Consider the following 22,499-nt stretch of genomic DNA (forward strand, 5'->3'; position numbering starts at 1 on the left):
ATTTACAAAAAAACACCATGTTGAAAGTTCACACTGATTGTAGGATTCATCACCAGCCTCTGTCTGGGGAGCATTGTGATGCGTGAAAGAAGTAAGCATCCGCAAGCCGGGATGGGTGTGTGTTTTCTAGACATGTGGCAGAAAGTAGGTGCTGCTGTGGGGAGACTGGCTCAGAAGAGGTCGTATGGGTTGATCTACACCACTCATCCCCTGCCTCCAGCCCACATCCACCCACTTTCATCCTTTGGTCCACATTTCTCTTCCCCCTGCTTCTGGTCCATATCTATCCTACCTCTACTTATGGTCCACATGCATCTCCTTGTTTCTGCTGCCTTCTATTTTTTTCATGAGATCCCACATAGGGACATTTCAAGTGGGTACACGGGGCCAGCTGAGTCATCAGCACGTGTTTATGGTAGATGGGTGGTCACTAGAGCCAGGTCACTAGACACCATGTTGTTCTTGAAACTGAAGGATTAAGCCACCATCCATGTGACCTCAGACAGCTACTTTGTAGTTCTGGGTCTTGAATCCCCCATCCCTACAGTGTAGACATAAGATATCAGAGATAATAATTATTAAACTAGTGCTTAGCATGTGCAAAACCTGGTTCCTTGTCTCACAAATACCGACTCGTATGATCTCAATAACACGGTAGGATGTAAATACTGTTAACCTTCATTGTTACAGGTAGACAGAGGCACAGAGCAGACTTTTCTCAAAGCCACAGAGCTGGTAACTGGCAGAGACAAGCATAGAATCTAATCTCCGCTCATATACTCCGTGCTTAGGAGGAATGATCACTACATGTAAGATAACCCTTTGAAGAATGCGATCTAACATAGAACTGCCCAGCAAAACATGTGGCCCTCTTTCTGGGTGGAGGGATGTGTGGTTCAGAGGCACTTCTTGTTAGTGGGGACCTGGAGGCATGCTGGTAGCATGTTATTGTCATCCTGGAGTTTCTAGAAACAGCCTGAAAACAGCTGAGCTGGACAGTCTCCAAGGGCCGTCCCTGCTGGGGTTCTGACATCTGCGAGAGGCACACAAGCTGGCACAAGTCTCAGAGTGCTGTGGCCTCCTGCAGACCAGTAACACTGGGTATCGCTTCTGTGTGATACGCTTGAACCATGTGCTCAGCATTTGCTGGGGTTGGAGAGATATGTCTTTGCTATTAATGCAGGGAAGACAGTGCTTTCTTGATGCAGTTTAAGCCGGTAAATGTGCCATCTGTAACATCTGGGGTGATTCAGCATAGTGCTTTGATGCACACACGTGTCCATCACTCCAAACTGCTGGCATTAGTCTCCGATTGGCCTGAGATAATGGAGGGGAAACCAGGGCCCCATGCAGGGTTTGTTCTTTACAGATAAGCATGTGTTCCACTGCTTCTTGGTCTTCACTACTCCAGCCAGTTGTCACTCTTACGTACAAGCTGCTGACAACTGATGTCATGCAGGATTGGTGACATAGGCTACAGTCACTTGGCAAAACTTCTACCCAGGAACTGGGGTTAAAAAATTATTAATCGGAGGTAGAGATGGAGCCAGTGAGAGGTTCACACTTTCTATTTCAAAGCTTTTACTACAGGATGCCATCTTGTATTGAGGTGAGACAGATGGCAGGTATGGGGCTGGCCATATTGCACAAGTCTAGTGTTAAGCCACAATGTGGGTACTGTCTTCCCAAGCTTTTGACTGTTCTGTCTTCTAGTTTCTTTTCTCTTCCTTCCTTCCTTCCTTCCTCCCTCCCTCCTTTCCTCTCTCTCTCCCTCCCTCCTTCCCTCTTTCTCTCTCTCCCCCTCCCCTTTCTCCCTCCCTTTCTCTCTCCCTCCCTTCCTCCCTCTCCCCCTCCCTTTCTCTCTCTCTCTCTTTCTTTCTTTCTTTCTTTCTTTCTTTCTTTCTTTCTTTCTTTCTTTCCTTTCTCTCTCTCTCTCTCTCTCTCTCTCTCTCTTTCTTTCTTTCCTCTCTCTCTCTCTCTCTCTCTCTCTCTCTCTCTCTCTCTCTCTTTCTTTCTTTCTTTCGAGACAAGATCTCATGTAAGCCTAGGCTGGCCCCGGACTTACAATGTAGCCAAGGTTAACCTGCACCTTCAGAGTTTCTTGCCTCTACCTCCTCAGTGCTAGAGACTGAGCCCAGGGCTTCGTTTGTGCTAGGCTGGCGCTCCGTCTACTGAGATACACCCCTAGCCTTCTCTGGACTTTAACAAGACAATCAAACTCTGGAGTTTGCCCTTCTGTACTGACAGCTTTACCTTATCCATTAACTTGGCCCCGATGCTCTGTTGATTCCTGGCACTGGCCTGAGTCTGATGGAGGTGATAGAGATGTGAAGAGAGGAAGACTACCAAACTGATTAGCTTTCAGATATTCTGCACTGAATTCTTTTGGGGTGGATTCTCCTCTGTCCTGTTAGGTGCAGAGGATCTTTGGGAAAAAAGTTCCAGATGAGGGAGGCCCTGTCAGGTAGAGATGTGTTTCCAGGAAGGCTCTTCTCTGGCTTTGGGACTGTCTGAGGAAGGAGATGTGGCAGAGGAAGGCATATCTGTGAAGTAAAGCTTGCCTGTTTCCTTATTGCTCTGGAAACTGCATTAAGGAAATGAGGTAAGCCTGGCAAGGATGTGCACTGGGTGGGCGTATCAGTTTTCAGGGCTTCCTTTGAAATAAAGTATTGGAGAGTGGGCGGCTTAAGACAACAGGAATTTATTCTCTGAAGTGTGGAGGCGAGAAGTTTGAAATCAAGGTGCCAATGGGACTGGGGTCCCATTAAAGGCAACAGGGAGTCTTTTTCGCTTCTTTTTGGTGTCTGGTGGGAACATTTGGCATTCTTGATTTATAGGTGTGACACTGTGGTCTCCAACGGCATCTTCTGATGCTGCCTGTATGCATGTCTAGATCTCTGCTTTCTCTTATGAATACGTAGTCACAGGAACAGGGCCAACCTTAGTCTAGAAAGATATCTCTGTGGCTAATCACCATCTTTTGTGAAGGGTCAAATTTGTGGATAAGGGCACAAGTTCTGGATGGACATGAATTTAGAGGGAGGTTATTTAACCTAGTATAGTGATCCACATGGGTTCCTAGTTCCCAAACCATTCCCCCATTGGATGTTTCTAAAAGATGTCCTGGGAATCACTTCCAGTCTATGATCTGAAATTGACTTCTCTGTTTCCTTTGGACACTGGAGCCAACTTCTTGACATCTGTCGTTTGACATAACTCATTAAAGTCTCTGAAAATGTATCTGTGGATGCCCTTGTTTGGTCCCTGATGCTTTGATAAACACCATTATCACAAGCAACCTAGGGAAGGAAAGTGTTTATTTACGTTCATACTTCCTGATCCATCATTGAGGGAAATTGGGGCAGTAGCTTGAGCAGGACTACTCCCTGGATCACTGCCTTCCTTATACAGCACAGTTCTAGCTGTCCAGGGACTGGTACTCCTCATAGAAGATCATGCCTCCTCCACCAGTTGTCAATCAAGGCATTCTCTTACAGACATGGCCAAGGCCATTCTGATCCCGGCCGTATATCAGTTGAAGTTCCCTCTTCCTAAGCAGCTCTAGGTCATTCAAGCACAGTGCCCTGACTTCATCCTGGCAGGAGATGTGTCACATGGTCTCCTTACTTCTTCTTTGGCCACTTTAGTTCACTCACTCATTCAGCAGATAGTTGAACCAGTGTTCATTGTGCTGTTACATGAGTTGTTGCCAGGACACTGTGTGTGTGAATGAGGGCGTGTCTTAGTCATGGTGTCTGTTCCTGCACTAAACATCATGACCAAGAAGCAAGCTGTGGAGGAAAGGGTTTACTCAGCTTACACTTCCACATAGCTGTTTGTCACCAGAGGAAGTCAGGACTGGAACTCAAGCAGGTCAGGAAGCAGGAGCTGATGCAGAGGCCATGGAGGGATGTTACTTACTGACTTGCTTCCCCTGCCTTGCTCAGCCTGCTTTCTAAGGTCTACCAGCCCAGGGATGGCACCACCCACAATGGGCTGGGCCCTCCCCCCTTGGTCACTAGTTGACAAAATGGCTTACAGCTGGATCTCATGAAAGCATTTCCTCAGCTGAGGCTTCTCTCTCTGTGATAACTCCAGCTTGAAAGCATTTCCTCAGCTGAGGCTTCTCTCTCTGTGATAACTCCAGCTTGTGTCAAGTTGACACACAACCAGCCAGTACAGAGCAACAATGGAGCTTTTGTGTTGGTGTCTGTCATAGACTAAGGAAGTAGACACACAGCTGTGCAATGCAGCACTATAGAGTCAGTATTAGGTGCTGTGAAGGACACAATGAACCACGGGACCGAGGGAAAAGAGGGAAGTTCTTACCTTGACCTTGACAGTTCAGTGCTTGGAAGCAAAGAGAGACTGTTTCAGCATTGTCACAATACAGCTGTTGGTTTCACAAACAGCCCGGGACAGCAGAGGGAAGTCCCTTTGTTATAGGGAGCCTTGGCGGCCTTTAGAGTCCCAGATGCCTTCATCATTCGCTAGAATGAAAATTTCTCTAGGTTTCAACTGAGCTTTGTGGACCAGGGAGAATCTAAAACCTGTCTGGGAACACAGTGGGTGCTGTATATGCCTGGGACAATGGAAACAGACCAGCTCCAACAGGGTAGAATACTAGGAAAGAGTGGGCTCTTACCCAGACAAGCACCAAAAAATGTCTTATCTACTGTGTCCACCTTCTGTGTAAAACCTGAAAGCCTCTTATGGCAGAGCTGGGGACATCTTCTCAAATATATCCAGAGATACAGAAGTTGCCAGTGAATGTCTTGGCCAGGCACCCAACTCCATTTGTCAGAAATTGTAGAACACAGGCAGTTTCTTTGCAAGGAATAACCACTTTTCCGCTTTAAGAACAGAATAGGCTGACAGGTCAGCATCCATTGGCAAGCAGAGTCCAAGAGAGGCTTTGGTCACAGAGACTCTCGCTTGACATTGCTTTCAGTTGCATACACAAGGGGCCCTGCCTGCTCTTTGGTTATATAATTGAGGTCTGCGGTAGATATTAAGTTGATAGAAAACCTGTTCCTGGACACTGTTCTTGAATTAAAAGTTATAAAGGCTGCCAGAGGGAGGGCCTGGGTCCTGAGCACCTTGGTTGGCATGAATGATGGTGGCTGTCAGGGTATAGTCAAGTCTGCCCCTAGCCTGACACAGACAACCAGCGCTCCTTTCAAGAACCCCTGTGAATTGATGTTAAGGTAATACGTGGTTGGACAGTGGCAAGGTAGGTGGATAAAAGGTAAGAAAACGGAAGAGGAACAGGAATTGAGGAGAGGAGAAATCAAGATGGAGCTGGGGAAAGCAGACCTGGATCCTGGTGGCCATAATTGGCAATAGGTAGATAGGAATATTTTAAGGGATTCTATAGGTCTTGATCTCATATGGAAGGGCAGTTTGGATCTTTGTCTATTGGATGTAATCTTATTGTGTAGAGGGTTTGTGAATTGAGAATCTATTATATAAACCTGTTTAGAAAGTTACTGGGCCTTGAAGTGATGTTTGTGACGGGCAGTAATTCCACCCTGGATGGAGGCAGCAGGACAGGCAGAGTGAACCACCTGGGAGAGGGTGGCTTTGACTGAGTGACAGAGTCCACGCGCTTGGCTCCACACTAGAGTGGTGTCCCTGAGGTGAGACCGAGGGAAGAATAAAGAGATAAACCATTTTATTTTTAATATTGACTGCAACAGACCCCCAAACATGTCTTACCACCGGGACACCGTGTTTTGATTCTCAGTGCCTCCAGATTTCTTATCCTGTGTGGGTCTTGATCCTCACTTCTACAACGGTAACAATGACACACACACTGCTCAGCTCTTGACATGATTCAATGAGCCCCATTCCAAAGGGCATTGGCAGGGACCTGCTCTTGGTCTGGCTGTGCCTGCCTCTCCCCCAACAGGACTTCTACCGAGAAACACAAGCAGCTCAGTCACTGCAGGAACCAACCACACTTACTACCACACAGCAGCTGAGGCAGCGCCGGTTCCCAAACTGAGCTCCAGGCTAACCTCCACGAAATAGGAACCCGAGGACAAAACACTTGATATATTCCTGGGCGGTGATCCAAATATAATTGTACTCCTTGTCTGCAGGTGACTGGCTCCACAACACCCCTGTCCCCGGGGGACAGCAGAACCCAAGGATGCTCCTCCCCATGTGACTGCAGCACGGGCTTGGAACCCCCGCAGGTCCCCTTGTTTGCTTTAACTCCTCCCAGAGTCTCATCTCTGATCCCTTGTAAATGCTGTGGGAACAGTTGCTCTGCCACGTTGTTCAGGGACTAGCAACAGGAAAGCCAGCATGTGTTCGGTGTGGGCAACGTTTCTTTTTTTTTATTAATCTTTCGATCCCTGCTTGGTGGAATTGGGAGCCAGGGATCAGGCAGTCAGCTGTTCCTTAACTACATGAAAGGTCTCCAGACACCGTATGCTAAAGCTGTCCAGTGAAGGTCTAGGGCATCCTAAATCTGTGGATCACAGGCTTCTCTTCCCCGGGGAGCACCTGCTGACAGTCACAGATTAGGCCTGCCACAGGGGACTTATGAAGGCCAAGTGCAAGTGCCTTGACAACCCTTGACCCTCCCCCATCTCTCTGCACCCCTTCCCCCTCATGGTCACTGTTTACTCAAAACTCAGTTGCTCCTTTGAGGGGCTGAGCTGAGGCAAAGAGGTTCAGGTGACCGAGGATGTAGTTGAGTGGGCACGGGTGGGTGTGGGGGCCACTGCCATCACTGGTGGGTGTCTTTTGAGGCTGTTTCCAGAACAGGTGGCAGATGAACCTGACCTGAGAGGCTCTAAGTGAGCAGGGGCAGGGGGTTTCAGCCACAGAAAACAATTACCTGGAACTGGCTTATTCTCTTGTGGTTATGAAGGGCTGTGTTGGGTAGGGGTTAGGGAAGTGAACAGGGATAATGGCTCCCTGTGTACGACTAAAGAATCAGATAGGTAGTGCCACGCTGAACATTCTCTGGTGCTCCTGGGGATGCTTCTGGTATTTTCTAGAAGTTAAATGGAGTTCTGGGCCACATCTCTGGAACTGCAATCAGGGACACGGCAGGTGACCTTGGCATCCAGCAAGGAGCAACAGAAGAAAGTAAGATTTGGAGGAAAGAGTGTTTGGAAGGGCCTGGGAGGAGGCCGGTCTAGGTTAAATTCAGCCAGGTAAGCACAGAGCTATGCCCAGGCTGGAAGCTGGGAGTTCACAGCCATCCATCCTGCAAGACCAACTGAGAAAGCACCAGTTTCCTAAACTGAGTGGCTCCAGAACATGGGGAATATTGGGGCTGCAAGACAGGCAGGCCATGGAGCTGAGGGGATGGGGTGTTTAACATGGGAGGCTCCAACGTCTATGCAGAAGGCTGAGGAGTTGCGGAGAGACCAGAACATTAGGTCTAGCTTCTGGCTAAATGCAAGCTGGTTAATGGGATGGGGCACTGGGCATTACTCTGTCCTTATGTTACCAGAGTTGGGAGGGTCAGAGCTTGGACTCTGACACCCTTATCAAGCCAGGATAGTCCACATACCTTCAATAGGCCAATTAAACAGACAAGTCACAGCGGAAGGCAGAACAGTTATTCACTGTAGCCACACTGACAATAGAAGCAAAGTGGTCCCTCACCCCCCAAGTCCATGGTCTGGATCCTGACTTAAGGTTTGGGATTACATGAAAGGCATTGGGTATGCATAATGAAGCAGTCCAAGTTAAAGTGGTCCTGCCCACCATCCTGAAGCTCCTGTCTCTCTGGCAAGGTGGTCCAATCAATTGTGTGTGAAATCTCTCGGTGGAGACAAGTTGGCACCAGGCTTCAGCCTTTTGCTTCCCTGTGCATGAGGCCCCTGGGGAAATTTCCCTTTCTTGGGGTTCAGTAATCTGATGGCCAAAGAGAAGCATATAGGATGTCCTTAGAACGCTTTCATTCCTGTCAGAATGCTGCAAGTCAGTGCGTCACATCTCTTGCGAGATTGTTCTCAGAAGCATCCTGGGAGGTACTGGGAGGGGACAGGCCTTGCTCTCATAGCCACCAGGAGACAGGGCTGGGATCGTAGTACCAGTTGCCTTTAGGATGACTTCATTTACAGCCTTTGGATGCAGACACTCCCTTGACCCTGAGCTCAGCCCTGGGAGTACTGTGATGGGCTGTACCAGGGCTGTCTTCATTCTTATCCCTGGAGGAGATATTTTTATTTTTACCCACAAAGAATCCATGATCTTGGGACTGAACAAAATTATGAACTGTAGGGACATAGGAGAATGGCTGGGGCTTGCAGGCTGCCAGCTCTCACTGAGAGAACCAAGAGTGACAGAGCAGGGCCACCCACCATCCTCCTCTAGCCTCTGCACACATGTGTATGGGTGCAAGCACACACACATGCATAGGCAAGTACATCACATACAGCAGACACACATCCTTCCTTGTCTCACACTGAACAGAAAACCGGGGTGTACAGTTTCTGGTAAATGATACCCCAAGGTTTCAGGGTTGACTTCTGATCTCCATATGCATGTAAATGTACCTGCATTCACATATGCACATGAACACACACACACACACACACACACACACACTTTGTTCCATTGCTTCTGGATGACCTCAGACCCTGGAGAGCCTCTAGTGGGAGGAAGCGAGTGGAGTATGGAATTCTACGTACTTGTGTTTTCTTTCAGGAAAAGGGTGGAGAACACTTTATACTGTAATATACCTCTGACGCATGCAATAAAGGGGGTGAAATAAACCAGGATTGGCTCGCATATAGACAACTTTATTTTGTTTATCTTTCCTCGGAGAGAAACACAGAGATTGAGCTGACCCACTGAAGAAAAAGTTTATCCCCCACCCCATGTCAAACTGCTTTATTACGTCTTAAATAACAGTACAGTTTAATATAGAATCTATCCTGCGCCCAGCCTCCTTGTGGTACGCTGACTTTAAAATTACATACGAAAGGCCAAAAGGGCACAGGGTGCAGAGAGCTCTATGTAGTCACTTGGTAGGGAGGGAAGGGGCTTTTCTCCTTGCGGTGTTCAGACCGACTGCACAGTCGCAGCACAGTTTTGTACAGGACGCTGCAGGAGACAGAATGGTGAAGCCACTATTTCTATGAGGGGTGCAGGATATGGGGGAAGGGGAGGGCCCACTGAACACTGCTGTCCCAATGCTGCTGCAGAACACGGCTTTGAGACGAGAACCAGGAAGATCCGTATGGTGTGAAATTGGTAGCCTCAGATGCAAAAGGTAACAGCATCCAGGAGGCGGGCTTCCAGGAAGTGGCAAAGAGCCCGCAGAGCAGTTTTCCCCTCCCTTCCTGAATCCAACAGCAGTCATTCCCAACAGGACTGCTTTGTTTTGTAAAGAAAACAGTGACGTATCCCACAGCTGCTTCCGATGTGGGGAGAACAGCAACAGTAAAGGACAAACCGCCACGGCTACAACCTGAAGCAGTTATTTCTTTAGATAAAAAGAACACCTAAGGACTGAGTTTTATATGCACTTTAGAACATTTCTACAGCATGCGATTCTAAGAGTAAACCCACCCAATATGGCAAACAGTTAAATTGTTTCGAATTTAACTTAGAAAGTCTGAGATCATTATTTTCCAAACATTGATTGGTACATTGTTTCATACACAAATAACCAACCCACTATCCAAGCACAGGGCAGGAGCCTCTCTGGAGAAAAATGTCTGACAGCATGGCCACTTTGCTTCTGATTTTTTTTTTTCTTCCACTGTGCTGTGTTTGTGCAAAACAGTCATCTGTGACTTGAAAAAAAAAAAAAAAAAAAAAAAAAAAAAGATCAGTGACAAGTCAGAGACTTCCATGGGCTCTGGTTCTCTTAACTACTGAACATAAAGGAATATGTTTAAGAAAGAACTGTGAGCGCTTCCAGAGTCTTGCTACAAATGACTTCTACTTAGAAACAATTCCAGCTAAACAAAGTCTGCAACTTGTTTTCCCGGCAGAACAGGGTAACTGATCTGAATGCAAATGAACTAGGAAAAAGGTGTGTCTGTCTCACAATCACACTCGGGGTTACTTTCTGGTTCACATTTTTATTTTAGTATTTATTTCCTTTTAAATTTTGACCAAGACAAAGCAAAGCAAAACCAAACAAACAAACAAAAAGCCCAAAGACAGTGCCCCCCCGGGGGGGGATGCACAATTTGCTTTAGTTAACAGCACAGAGACCCTTCCTCTAATGGGAGGTGTGCTCTTGGTTTCAGCAGTCAGTGAAGGAAGAAAGACCTTGCCCTTTTGCAGTTCTGAGGGGAGGTGTTGGTGTCCATGTTAGATTGGTTGGACAGGATATGCTATGACTGTAATGCTTCAAGACAGGAATGGTCTTCCAGTCCCCATGACATCCATCCACCTGCCACTGGCCTTAGTGCTAGGTCTTGAGGAAGCTGTCCCAGGACCCTGTTGCCACAGCCATGCCATCATCAGCCACCCCCAAGCAGCTGACTCGGTTGTGGTGTCCAGCTAAGGCACCTGCTCTGTCAGCTTTGAGTGCTGCATCCCAGACAATACAGTTGACGTCGTCATACCCAGCAACGAGGAGGTGCCACTTGTGGAGAAGGAACCAGATGTGATACCAGATAATGTCATGGGAGCAGGTCATTAGCTCCTGGTCTGCGCTGAGGTCAAACAGCCTGAACGTAGCATCGTCTGAGCCAGTGGCGAAGGCATCGCCATTGGGAAAGGAACATGGTATTGATGTCCGACTCATGTCCTGTAAAGATACTTCTCAGACAGAAGTATCATAAGCCCCACAGACAAACAGACTGGTGTCAGGAGCAAGAGACAGGCCCATGACATCTCCAGTATGTCCAGTGAATGTGTTGGTCTGCCGGCTGGTCTCGATGTCCCAAAGGGCACACGTGGTGCCTCCAAAACTGATAAATGTCTGGTTGTCATCCAGGAACTGGCAACAGGACAGATGACCTGTGTGTCCCACCAGCTCACGACTCACAGGCACATTCCCTTCACGAGTTTTCAGATCGTAAATGGAGCAGATGTTATCCAGGCCACCACAGGCCACATAATTCCCAGAAGGAGCATATACACAGGTCCTAATGCAAGAGGAGCGCAGAGGGATGGCATGAACCTTGTTTGTGGCATAGCTGTCCCAGATGATGAGCTTTCCACCCTGGGAGGCTTTGACAAGGAACCTTGAGTCTGTGCCCCAGTGCATGGCAGAAATCTTTGCCAGATGCCCCCTCAGTGTTCTCCTGGTTCACGTTTGGATTCTTCCCACTGGACCAGTGTTGTTTGTGATCTGAGAAAGAGTCTCATCTGCACGTACTTTACGAGCATCTCTAATTTGGTTCTTCAGTTGCTCGGCCTCCTGCCGCAGCTGGTCAAGTTCACTCATCTGCTCATCTTGGTGCTTTCCACGCGAGAATCCAAGCTCTTGACTCAGAATGTCTCTGGTCTGACTTCCCACACATGTAAGTCTATCTCGCCCTCGCCTGGTCTGGAGCCCATGCCGCTGCCTGGTCATCACGCTTGTGGCCTGCGGGCAGGAGTCAGTAAGACTGGTTGGGTCCCCACTGAGTCTGTTCCAGTCCCAGTCCCACTGCCCGCGCCACCCATGCCTACCACCACAGTTGTTACCGTCCACTCCTCAGACACCTCCAACCATCAGGATGGGCACGGCGGCTCCTCTATTCTTTTTTGTATAAGTGGAATGATCTCATTATAGTATTTGGGGAAAATGTGTGTGTGGGGGGGTTGCATGTTCATGCATTTATATGCAGGCCAGAAGCTGATGTTAAGTGTCCCTCTCAGTCCCTCCACACCTTATTATTTTGAGGCAGGATTTCTCTCTGAACCTGGTGCTCTGAGGTTCAGCTTAGCTGGCTGAGTAGTGAACCCCAGTGGTATTTCCGTCGATGCCTCCCCAGGATTGGGATTGCAGACATGAGCCACCACATTTGTTGCATGATCAATTTTTCTTGGGCTCAGGACCATCCTGGGGTCGGCAGCTACTGTCATGGATGACATCGACCCGTAACATTTCCCTCCGGAGGTTTTGCTGAGCTGAACTCTAAACTGCCCACTTCCATGTGCTTGGGGCTGATCTGTCTTGAGTACTAAGTATCTTGAACGTGTGAAATCTGAGGAACAAGGGGAACTTCAGGAATGCCTTGTTTTGCAATGAGAGGGAGAGTGTGTAAGAGAAGGAGGGTAAAATAAGGAAGGGGGGAGTGAGAGTGAGGGGGGTACAGGTGGGGTCAGACAAAAGGTATGTTTCAGCTCCCTGTGTGATAGGCTTAAAAGCTCAGATTTACGTCTTTTTAAGGCTTGCTTGTATGTACTGTTTGCTGAGTCTTCCTTCCCCCACCATACTCCTTACTGTCGAGTTTTGAAGGCCACTTTTTCCATTAGAACTTTTTGTCCCTCTACACAGCTCCGCTGTAGGTACATGCTTGATTTTATTTAAAACCTAGAAGCCACTAACGAGAGAAAGCATAAGATATCGGTCTCTCTGAGACCGGCTCACTTAATCTGATTATTTCCGGTCCCATCCATTGTCCTGAGAATGATGTAACTTTGGTCTTTACAGCTAAAATTCCATCATGTATACAAGCCACGTTTTGTTTATCCATTTCTCTGATGTTGGGCACCTAGGTCTGTTCTGAGTCTCTCAAAGACTGGCCAAGGCCTCCCTACCTCCAACATGCAAAACAAGAAAAAATCAATACGATCAATGAGTGGTCACCTTTCTCTATGAGCACAGAGGAAGGAGTCTTGGGCACAAGTCTAGCAATAGTCCCTTGTATCCTGAGATTGGCAGGGATGTTCTGTGTGTACCATCCAGGCTCTTGTCTCCTGGATAATGGTCTCTCTGGGATGCCAATAGATGCTGCCTTTAAGTAAAGAGAATGAAGGATTGCCTTCACAGCATCCTTTGCTGCTGGGTGGTAGAGGCCTTCCTCTCTTCTGGCTGCATCTTATGGCAGAGCAGGATGCTGGGAAAGTGGTCCTTCTGTGGATTCAGATCAAGCGAGGTGGGCCCTGGGCTTGTCTCTCTCAGCGAGCCTCCTTTCCTCTCAAGCCTATCTCTGTAGACTAGGTCCTCCCAGAGGGAAAAGGAGGGGACACGAGACTTCAGGTTCAGCTAATTTACCAGGGTTGTAGCTGAAACAGTTCATGAATATGGCTGCTAGGACCCAGAACTTGGCCATTAGTGACCTGTACTGTGTGCTACCTGTAGGAGTGGCCAGAGAAAACATGATTAGAGGACAGCCAAGGACCAAGATGACCTGGTCACAGAGCAGATCTGGTGTTCATTTAGATGGGATTAGAGTCTTAAAGAGGCCGGAGCACATGGGTCAGAGCAGCGCCATGTGTATCACTGGGCACCAGTACAGAGACAGAACCTTCTTAGGACTCTGAACTCTTTTAAGTAGGATCCGGTTCAGCATGTATCTGATGCTCACACTTACAAATCCTAGAATTCAGCCACCTGTGGCTGGCTTATCAGTTTCACTCTCATGGAGCCTAGGCTCTTTTGAATGTAATGTCATCATTCATCTCCTTGGCCCTCAACACTGTGGACCAAAATGGCTGCAATAGCTCCAGCATCACATGTGCATTCCAGCATGTAGGGAAAAGGCTGTATGAGAATCATATGCCCTTTTCCTCTGCAGACAATTCTATTATGTTATGTGTACTACTTCCTCCTATCCCTTGTGGTCCTGATCATAGTCATGTGACTACAGCGACCTTTAAGGGAGGCAAGGAGTTGTCTCCTCACCCCCACTCCCAGGTAGCCATGTACACAACTATAATTTGGATACTCTGATATAGTCTTCCCAATTAGGCAGTTCATACAAAGCAGAGATTCCCTAACTTAGAGCAGGGTCATGTCCACATTAACCCCCTCATAAATTGAAAGTGATCTGGAAAAACGCTATGCCAAACCAACATGCCAAACCTATAGACCATTGTAGCATAACACAGTCTTCTAGACACGTTCTCTGATTGCTTTGTACATCAGCCACAGCTAAACAGAGGCAGCTCACACAAAATCTCTTTTAGAGTAAACATGTTGAACATATGGTGTCATTAATTGACTACTTACATTGCAAAGCACAGTGAGCTCTCTGTGTTACAAATTTGAATTAGGGACTGAGGAGGTGACAGAGCAGGTAAGAGGGCTATGTAAGCATGGGGACCTGAGTTCTAGTGCACAGTACCCACAAAAAAGCCAGGCAGGGTTCCATGATGCCTGTGGTCTACACCATGTGGTGAGGATAGGAGGGTCATGGGGGATTACTCATCACCAGCCTAGCTCCAGGTTCAGTGAGAGACCCTGCCTCAAAGCACTGAGGCAGACAGAGATGGAGCAGGACTTTTGAGGTTCTCCATTGGGCTCTGTGGGTGTACATGGGCAGCACACTCACCATACACACACACACACACACACACACACACACACACACACATGCACACACACACTTGAAATAGGGTCTCTCCTGAATGCCTATGACTCATATACTATCAAAAAATTGGAAACTCATAAAGTCATGAGCTGGAGACTTCTGTGCGTTACTATGAATAATAGCTTGCACAAAGTATCCATTGTATGGTTAGCAAGGAAGATATGCATGTGTGCAGACTGTCTTACCATCAGCATGAAGATCTATGGGTTGAGTTTACAAACGCTACCATGGACTGTAGACATTAGCATACAGAGATGGTGTTGGTCAAGGTGGACAAGCAATCATTGGCTCATGTGCTCACTCCCGTGTGCCTGGTGCTCACAATCAGAATGCATTTGGATGTCCAAAGTCCTCATGGATGGTGGATGGGATGTATTTACACACTGGTTGGGACACCTCTGCAGGGGCTCCTCTAGGCCAGTGCAGAAAGTATGAGTGTTGAAGTAAAAGCTTTAAATGTGGATACCATAAGACTCAGACCCCAGCAGGTTTGGGTACCACAATGGGGGAGGCTGTGGATAGGGTCTGGACCTTAGCAGGTCACATGAGATCCTGAGGCAGGGTCACTGGGACAAGTAACATGTGATAGATGGAGAAGCTTTGTCCTTGTGTTTGGTACCTTCCCAGTGGCATTAGGGAGATGCTTGCTGTGACCTGGAGTGACAGGGCCTTCCTCTACTTGCTGATTGGCTGTCTGAAGTCCTCCAGGGCATGTCAAACAGGACTGAGAAAGAACAAGCTTGACAGAGCCTGTACTCTCTTTCACAGCTGAGTCCTTCAGTTGCCTGGGAATTCACAATGATGGCTCAGGCCCAGCTTTATTTATGTACCTATCAGCCACTGTTATACAGAGACCAGACAGAAGGAGGCGGGCAGTTCTGGAGTCTGGCAGGAGAAATGGAAAAGCTCAGCCCTGACTTCCCTCCACTATAATGAAATCCCGGGCCCTCTCCATCACTTTATGTGTGGGAAACAGGGGTCGGGGCCTGGAGCTCTGCTTGATCATCTCACGGAGCAGCGCGGGCGATCCAGGCAGTGTAAAGAACAGGACTGGAGTATGAAGAATGGGGACTTGGAATCATGTTGGGGTTTTGGGCCCGTGAACATATACATGTTCATGTTACCTGGTACACGCATGTGCTTCTTAATTCTTTCCAAATGATATCAAGCAGGGGCTTTTCGTAGCCAGGTGGACAGGACTTGTCATCCTTGGATTGTAGAGAAGAGGTAAATTTGGTCACTCTTGACTCCTAAGCTCTAGGCAAATCCTAGAGGCTGGTATAAAGCCTTGGGCCTTCCCAGTGAGTAGCCCCAGCTGAGAAGAACCACCTGAGGCTTTTGTCCCCTGGGCCTCATTTGTGCTACAGGCTTTGAAGTATCTGCACCACTTAGTGTCTAGAGGCACTGCCTGAGCCTGTAGTTGTACAAAGCAGACAAAGATAGGTTAGCACTGTTCCTGGCCTCAGCAGCAGACCTGAGGAAGGGGAAGACCTGGTCCTGCCCTGTGCATGATGAGGTGGCATGTACACCCTAGAGCCCTGCTCTAGCAGCACTGTGGCTCTTGCCCCAGCCATACACAGGCCCAGAGCTGATTCACTGTTTTTGCATCTCATCTAGTCCTCTGAGTTCTTCCACGCAGGTCTTAGGAGCCTCATGTGGTAGATTTGCTTGAGACAATGAAAACCATGCTAACTTTGTGTTCAAAATGTGTAGTCAGGTTGTCTGCCTTCCTGGGAGTCAGTGAATAACAATTTCAAGAGTAAGACACCTGTCTGTATGTCTGTCTACCCATCCTCTTCCACATCCATCTATCTGTCCATCTATCCATCTGTCTATCCATCCACCCACCGACTTAGCAATCTAGCCTAACACAATGCCCATACTTCCCCAGCTCTCCTTCCTCACCCCATCCCACCTTGCAGTCTGTACTCATTTGTCCTGAAGTTCTTTCTAGTTTCTGCCCCATAGCAGACTTTCAAAAAAAATTACACATCATAGAGGAGCCCAGGATAAGACACTGATCAACTTTCTGGGCTTGCTGTAGCGGATCCTATGGTCTATTTAGGAAAACGGTGAGTTTGCATGCTAAATCTTAGAGGATCGAGGCTTTGGTTGATGGATAATGCCAGATAGCTTGGCTGGTCTTCCACTGTGAAAATATAAGTCAAAACAAGATTGTGGGTTCACTGACTGGATAGTGAGCTATCTCACCTTTCAAAGCATGGGAGTGGCAGGGTGTGGCTTGCACTGGCCCATTCTGGAGATGGGTTACATGTTCAAAGAGGGGTGTACCAGAGATCATCAGAGGACTGGCACACGGTGGTCTTAGGGGGCTGGAGTTGACTCTGGGTCAGGATATGGAAGCGGGACATGGAGATATTGAAGGGTCAGAAGCAGTGGAACCTGGCGTCTGAGAGAAAGGAAGTAGAAGACTTTGGGGGTCCAAGTCTTGGCCACATCAGGTGTATGGAAGTGGAGTTGATGCTTATTAGAGCAGAGGAATGTAAGACAGCTTTCTGTGTAACACATGTGGAAAACAGTGGGGTCCAAGCAGGACTCACTTAGGATCCACAGCCTTCTTGGAGTTGGAAGACTCATGTACCAGGCTGATGCTTTGGAAGGGCATCTGCCATGACAGATGGCCGGGGAGCTAGGGAGAAGGCCCAACACCACATGCTTGCTGATATCTGAAGCCAGGGTCTCACTTGAACATGCAGGAGCTGTGCTCCCCGAGGTACCTTCACTGGTGACCTCTGGCACTCCAGCCTTCCCTAGGGTACTACATCTCTGCAAGCAGCTCAGGAAGAGATGTCATTTCAATGCCCCCTCACAGGCGGCCTCTGACCATCATATTTCCCTACAAGTGGCTGTCCCCAATAGGAGTGTTTGCACTCTAGTTCCAGAACCATCCTCTAATTGGTAAATGACTCCTCATAAAGGCTATTTAATCCTGTGGGGACGGTGTATCTCCAAAGAGATGACTTTTCTTGAAGGAGGTTCTGGGATGAGCTGGGACTTCAAAGAGGGTAGACAGTGGGAACTCATGCATATTCTGTGGCCAGCATGCAAGCCAAATGAGTGGTAACCCGCTGATATGTATGGCTGCATGTACACATGTGGTTTGAAATCTCTGCCATGGCTCAGGCTGTCAGGACCTTGGAGAGCATTGGGAAGGAGCTACTCTCCCCAGGCCCTGATCTGTACTTCTCCTCCAAGGCCAAGGTTGGTTGTGGCTGAGACTTCCCCATTTCGGTGCTGTGTTCCTCTCTGAGAGAATACAGGGGAGGTGCCCTGGGCTGCTGTCTTACACAGGGATAAACTTGACCTCATGTCTTGGCTCTGGAGTCTGCTGTCATAGAAAGCTGACCAAGCTGCTTGAATTCTCTGCATCCCATCTTTAGCATCTGTGAAATAGGATGCAGTCCCCATGCCTTTTGATTTGTGAGTAGAGGGAGTTATGAAGATACCCTGCCATAGGACTGGTGTTCAGTAACTTACAGTATAACTCTGTGGCTAAAGTTTAAAAGGCAGGATAGCACATTAAGCCTGAGCCAGAGGTTTACTCTTCTGAGCCCTGTGACCAACAGCAAGTTGATCAGACTCTTGGGACCTGTTTCTTCATCTGCACCAAGGGCAAACTTGAGACTTGGCCTTCAGACCTTGGAAAACCTTGGAGGGATTATAAGTAGGAAGGGGACGTCTGTGGTTTTGAAAGGCCACCTCAGCAGCAGGCAGAAGACAGATGAGAAGGACAGGCCTGGGGGCAGTGAGTCCTGCTGGGAGAAACTGAAAGCATGCAGGTTAGATAGCTCAGCCAGTAAAGGCTTTGAAAGCCTGGAAAGCCACAGAAAGGTGGGAGAGAATGAACTCTACACAGCTTTTTTTCTGACCTCTGCACATCAGGTTTGTACACACAGGAATAATAACTTTTAAATAAGTAGAATAGCAGAGTAAGCCCAAGTCTCCCTTCAGCTCTGTGGAAACTTTTATTTTTCACTCCAGATTTTATTCCCTCCTGGTCCACCTTCCGACTGTTCCACATCCCCTACCTCATCTCCAGGTCTCCACGAGAATGTGCCCACCCCACCAGACCTCTAAACTCCCTGGGTCCTCTAATCTCTTGAGGGTTAGGTGCATCTTCTCTGACTGAACCCAGACTCGGCAGTCCTCTGCTGTATATGTGTGGGGAACCCCATATCAGCTGGTGTATGCTGCCTGGTTGGTAGTCCAGTGTTTGAGAGATCTTAGAGGTCCAGGTTAATTGAGACTGCTGGTCCTCCTAAGGGTCCCCCTCCTCCTCAGCTTCTTCCAGATTTTCCTAATTCAACCACAGGGGTCAGCAGCTAAATATCTGCATTTGACTCTTTCAGCTGCTTGTTAGGTCTTTCTGGGGCAGCCATGATAGGTCCCTTTTGGTGAGTGCTGCATAGCCTCAGTAATGGTGTCAGGCCTTGGGGCCTCCCCATGAGCTGGATTCCACTTTGGGCTTCTCACTGGACATTCTTTTCCTCAGGCTCTTCTCCATTTCCCATCCTGCAGTTCTTTCAGACAGGAAAAATTATGGGTCAGAGTTTTGACTGTGAGATAGCAACCCCATCCCTCACTTGATGCCCTGTCTTTCTGCTGGAGGTGGGCTCTACAAGTTCTCTCTCCTTTCTTAAGGCATTTCATCTAGGATGCCTCCCTTTGAGTCCTGAGAGTCTCTTACTTCCCAGATCTCTGGTGTATTATAAAGGGTCCTCCCAACCTCCTACCTCCTGAGGTTGCCTGTTTCCATTCTTTCTACTGTCCCTCATGGCTTCAGTCCTTTTCCCCTACCCAATACCATCTCATCTTCCTCTCCCTACTCCCATCCCCTTTCTCTCCAAGATCCCTCTCTCCTCCCTTGTGGTTGCTTTCTTCTCCCTCAGAAGTGGGATTGAGGCCATCCTTACTTGGACCCTTCAGCTTGTTGACCTGTTTGAGTTCTGTGGACTGTATCTTCAGTAATCTGTACTTTTTTTTGGCTAATATCCACTTATTAGTGAGTATATACTGTGCATGTTCTTTCGGGTCTGAGTGACTTCACTCAGGATAATATTGTCTAGTTCCATCTTTTCTCTGCAAAACTCAGGATGTACTCGTTCTTAATAGCTGAGTAGTATTCCATTGTATAAGTGAACCAAATTTTCTGTACCCATTCTTCTGTCGTGGGATATCTGGGTTGTTTCCAGGTTCTGGCTATCACAAATAAAGCCATTATGGAACACATGATCCTGTGACATGGTGGGGCATCTTTTGGGTATATTCCCACGAGTAGTATTTCTGGGTCTTCAGGTAGATCTATTTCCAATTTCCTGAGTAACCTCTAAATTGATTTCCAGAGTGGTTATACAAGTTTGCAATCTCACCAGCAATGGAGGAGTGTTCTTCTTTCTTTACATCCTTGCTGAAATATGTGTTGTCAGCTGAGATTTTGATCTTAGCCATTCTGATTGGTGTAAGGTGGAATCTTAGGGTCAGTTTGATTTGAATTTCTCTGATCACCAAGGACTTTAAAACATTTCTTTAGGTGCTTCTCAGCCATTCAAGATTCCTCTATTGTGAATTCTTGGTTTAGTTCTATACCCTAATTTTTTATTAGGTTGTTTGGCCTTTTGATGGTTAGTTTCTTGAGTTCTTTATATAATTTGGATATTAGCTCTCTATGGGATGTGGGGTTAGTGAAGAATTTTCCCTAATCTGTAGGTTGCTGATTCATCCTATTGACAGTATCCTTTGCCTTACATAAACTTTGCAGTTTTATGAGGTCCCATTTTTTAGTTCTTGATCTTGGCCTGAGCCATTGAAGTTCTGTTTAGAAAAATTTCCCCTTCGCCAGTGAGTTCAAGGCTCTTTCTCACTTTCTCTTCTGTTAGATTAAGTATATCTGGTTTTATGTTGAGGTCTTTGATCCACTTGGACTTGAGCTTTGTGCACAGTGATAAACACACATCTATTTTTATTTTTCTACATACAAATAGCCAGTTAGACCAACACCATTTATTGGAGATGCTTTCTTTTTTCCACTGTATATTTTTGGCTTCTTTGTCAAAGATCAAGTGTGCATAAGTGTGTGGTTTTATTTCTGAGTTATCAATTCTATTCCATTGATCAGCCTGTCTGTCTCTGTAGCAACACCATGCAGTTTATCACATTGCCCTGTAGCAGAGCTTAAGGTCAGGGATGATGATTACCCCAGCTGTTCTGTTATCGTTAAGAATTGTGTTCGCTATTCTGATTTTGTTTGTTTGTTTGTTTGTTTGTTTGCTGCCTTTCCAGATGAATTTCAGAACATGTAAATCCATTAATATAATCTACTATATAACCAAACTCGAAGGAAAAATATCATATGATCATCTCATTAGACACAGAAAAAGCATTTGATAAAAATGCAACCCCCTTCATGTTAAAAGTATTGAAGAGATCAGGGATCCAAGGCCCACACCTAAGCATAACAGAAGCAACTTACTGCAAACCAACAGCCACTATTAAATTAAATGGAGAGATACTTGAAGCAACCCCATTAAAATAGGGAAAAGGATAACCATTCTCCCCATACCTATGCAATATAGTACTTGAAATGCTAGCTAGAACAATAAGACAACAAAAAGAGATCAAGGAGATACAAAATGGCAAAGAATAAGTCAAAGTATCACTATTTGCAGATGATATGATAGTATACATAGGCAACCCCAAAAATTCTACCAGAGAACTTCTCCAGTTGATAAACAACTTCAGAAAAGTGGCTGGATATAAAACTAACTTAAATAAATCAGTAGCCTTCCTTTATATAAATGATAAACAGGCTGAGAAAGAAATTAGGGAAACAACTTCCTTCACAATAGTCACAAATAATATAAAATATCTTGGGGTAACTCTAGCCAAACAAGTGAAAGATCTATATGACAAGAACTTCAAGTCTCTCAAGAAAGAAATAAAAGAAGATCTCAGAAAATGGAGAGACCTCCCATGCTCATGGATTGACAGAATTAACATAGTAAACATGGCCATCCTACCAAAGGCAATCTACAGATTCAGTGCAATCCCCATCAAAATCCCAATGCAATTCTTCAAAGACACAGGAAAAGCAATTCTGTGAACACTTTGAATCTCACAATGCAGGCTTAGATAAAACAAAACAAACTACCAAGGGGCCCTGGGCAAGCTATTGTCCTAGTACCAAGGAGGTAGGAGTTGCAAGTTTCCATAGCAACAAGGGAGCTGAACAATTATCCCCACACCTTCTGAGGCTCTTTGCCAAGGTGACAAGGACACAGTCTCAGCCTTTGAGAAGTGACTTGGTAAGGAGACAAAATGGATTATTTGTATCTTGGAAATATTGATGTGGGGGTGAGAGAATTACAACATTGGGCTATAAGAATGTAGTCCAAACCCCCTAGTTTCCAGAAAAGATTCTGAGATCCAGGGAGGTTAAGGCTCTTGTGTAAGATGCTCTAGTCTGCCAGGAGTTGGGGCTGCACATACCAGACTGGTGTCTGCAGCCATATCTGCTCAAACTTTTCCTCCTTTATATTGCTCACTATATTTTTCTCTTTCCCCATAATTGGTACTAGGAGTGTAGGTGCCTTCTCCTCTGCAAGATGTTTCATCTCACCTTTGTGGAAAGTGACTTCTGGTTTCTGTCATTGTCTCCTTTGTGGCCTAAGGGATACTCTGCCTTGCTGTTGGTTCCATGTTTTGACAGTAGCTTCCCACGCTTTGAGACTGGGGTTTGCTTTGCTTTATTTCCCCACACCTGGCCACAGCCTTTCTTTCCATCTTCAGCCATTGCTATTGATGGCCAGTAAATAAACAGAAGCATTGAAGACAGACCCATAGAAGGGGGAATGGGGGCTTAGGAACTGTCAGAATCTTCTCAGAGACAGCTTCTCATCTCACAAGCTGTGTATGGTTGGTAGTTTCCTAATTCTTGATAGCCCCCCCTGCCTCACAGAGCCTAAACAGGGCTGTGAGAATTCTGGGTTCAGGCCTGTATCTTTACCTGTGATGTTACCCACAGAA

The 22,499-nt window shown here is 46.9% G+C and overlaps 1 protein-coding gene and 1 pseudogene across 2 annotated transcripts in view; one reads left to right on the top strand and one right to left on the bottom strand.

Annotated features, from left to right (window-relative positions):
* Positions 1-22,499, top strand: part of GALNT18 (polypeptide N-acetylgalactosaminyltransferase 18) — a 302,943-nt gene that overhangs the window by 61,203 nt on the left and 219,241 nt on the right. The gene's annotated exons all lie outside the window — the stretch shown is intronic.
* Positions 10,397-11,380, bottom strand: LOC308416956 (guanine nucleotide-binding protein G(I)/G(S)/G(T) subunit beta-1-like; annotated as a pseudogene). The gene has a single exon. The product of its transcript is annotated as a guanine nucleotide-binding protein G(I)/G(S)/G(T) subunit beta-1-like (transcript).

Source organism: Micromys minutus (assembly GCF_963924665.1).
Source record: "Micromys minutus genome assembly, chromosome: 2".
Taxonomy (NCBI): domain Eukaryota; kingdom Metazoa; phylum Chordata; class Mammalia; order Rodentia; family Muridae; genus Micromys; species Micromys minutus.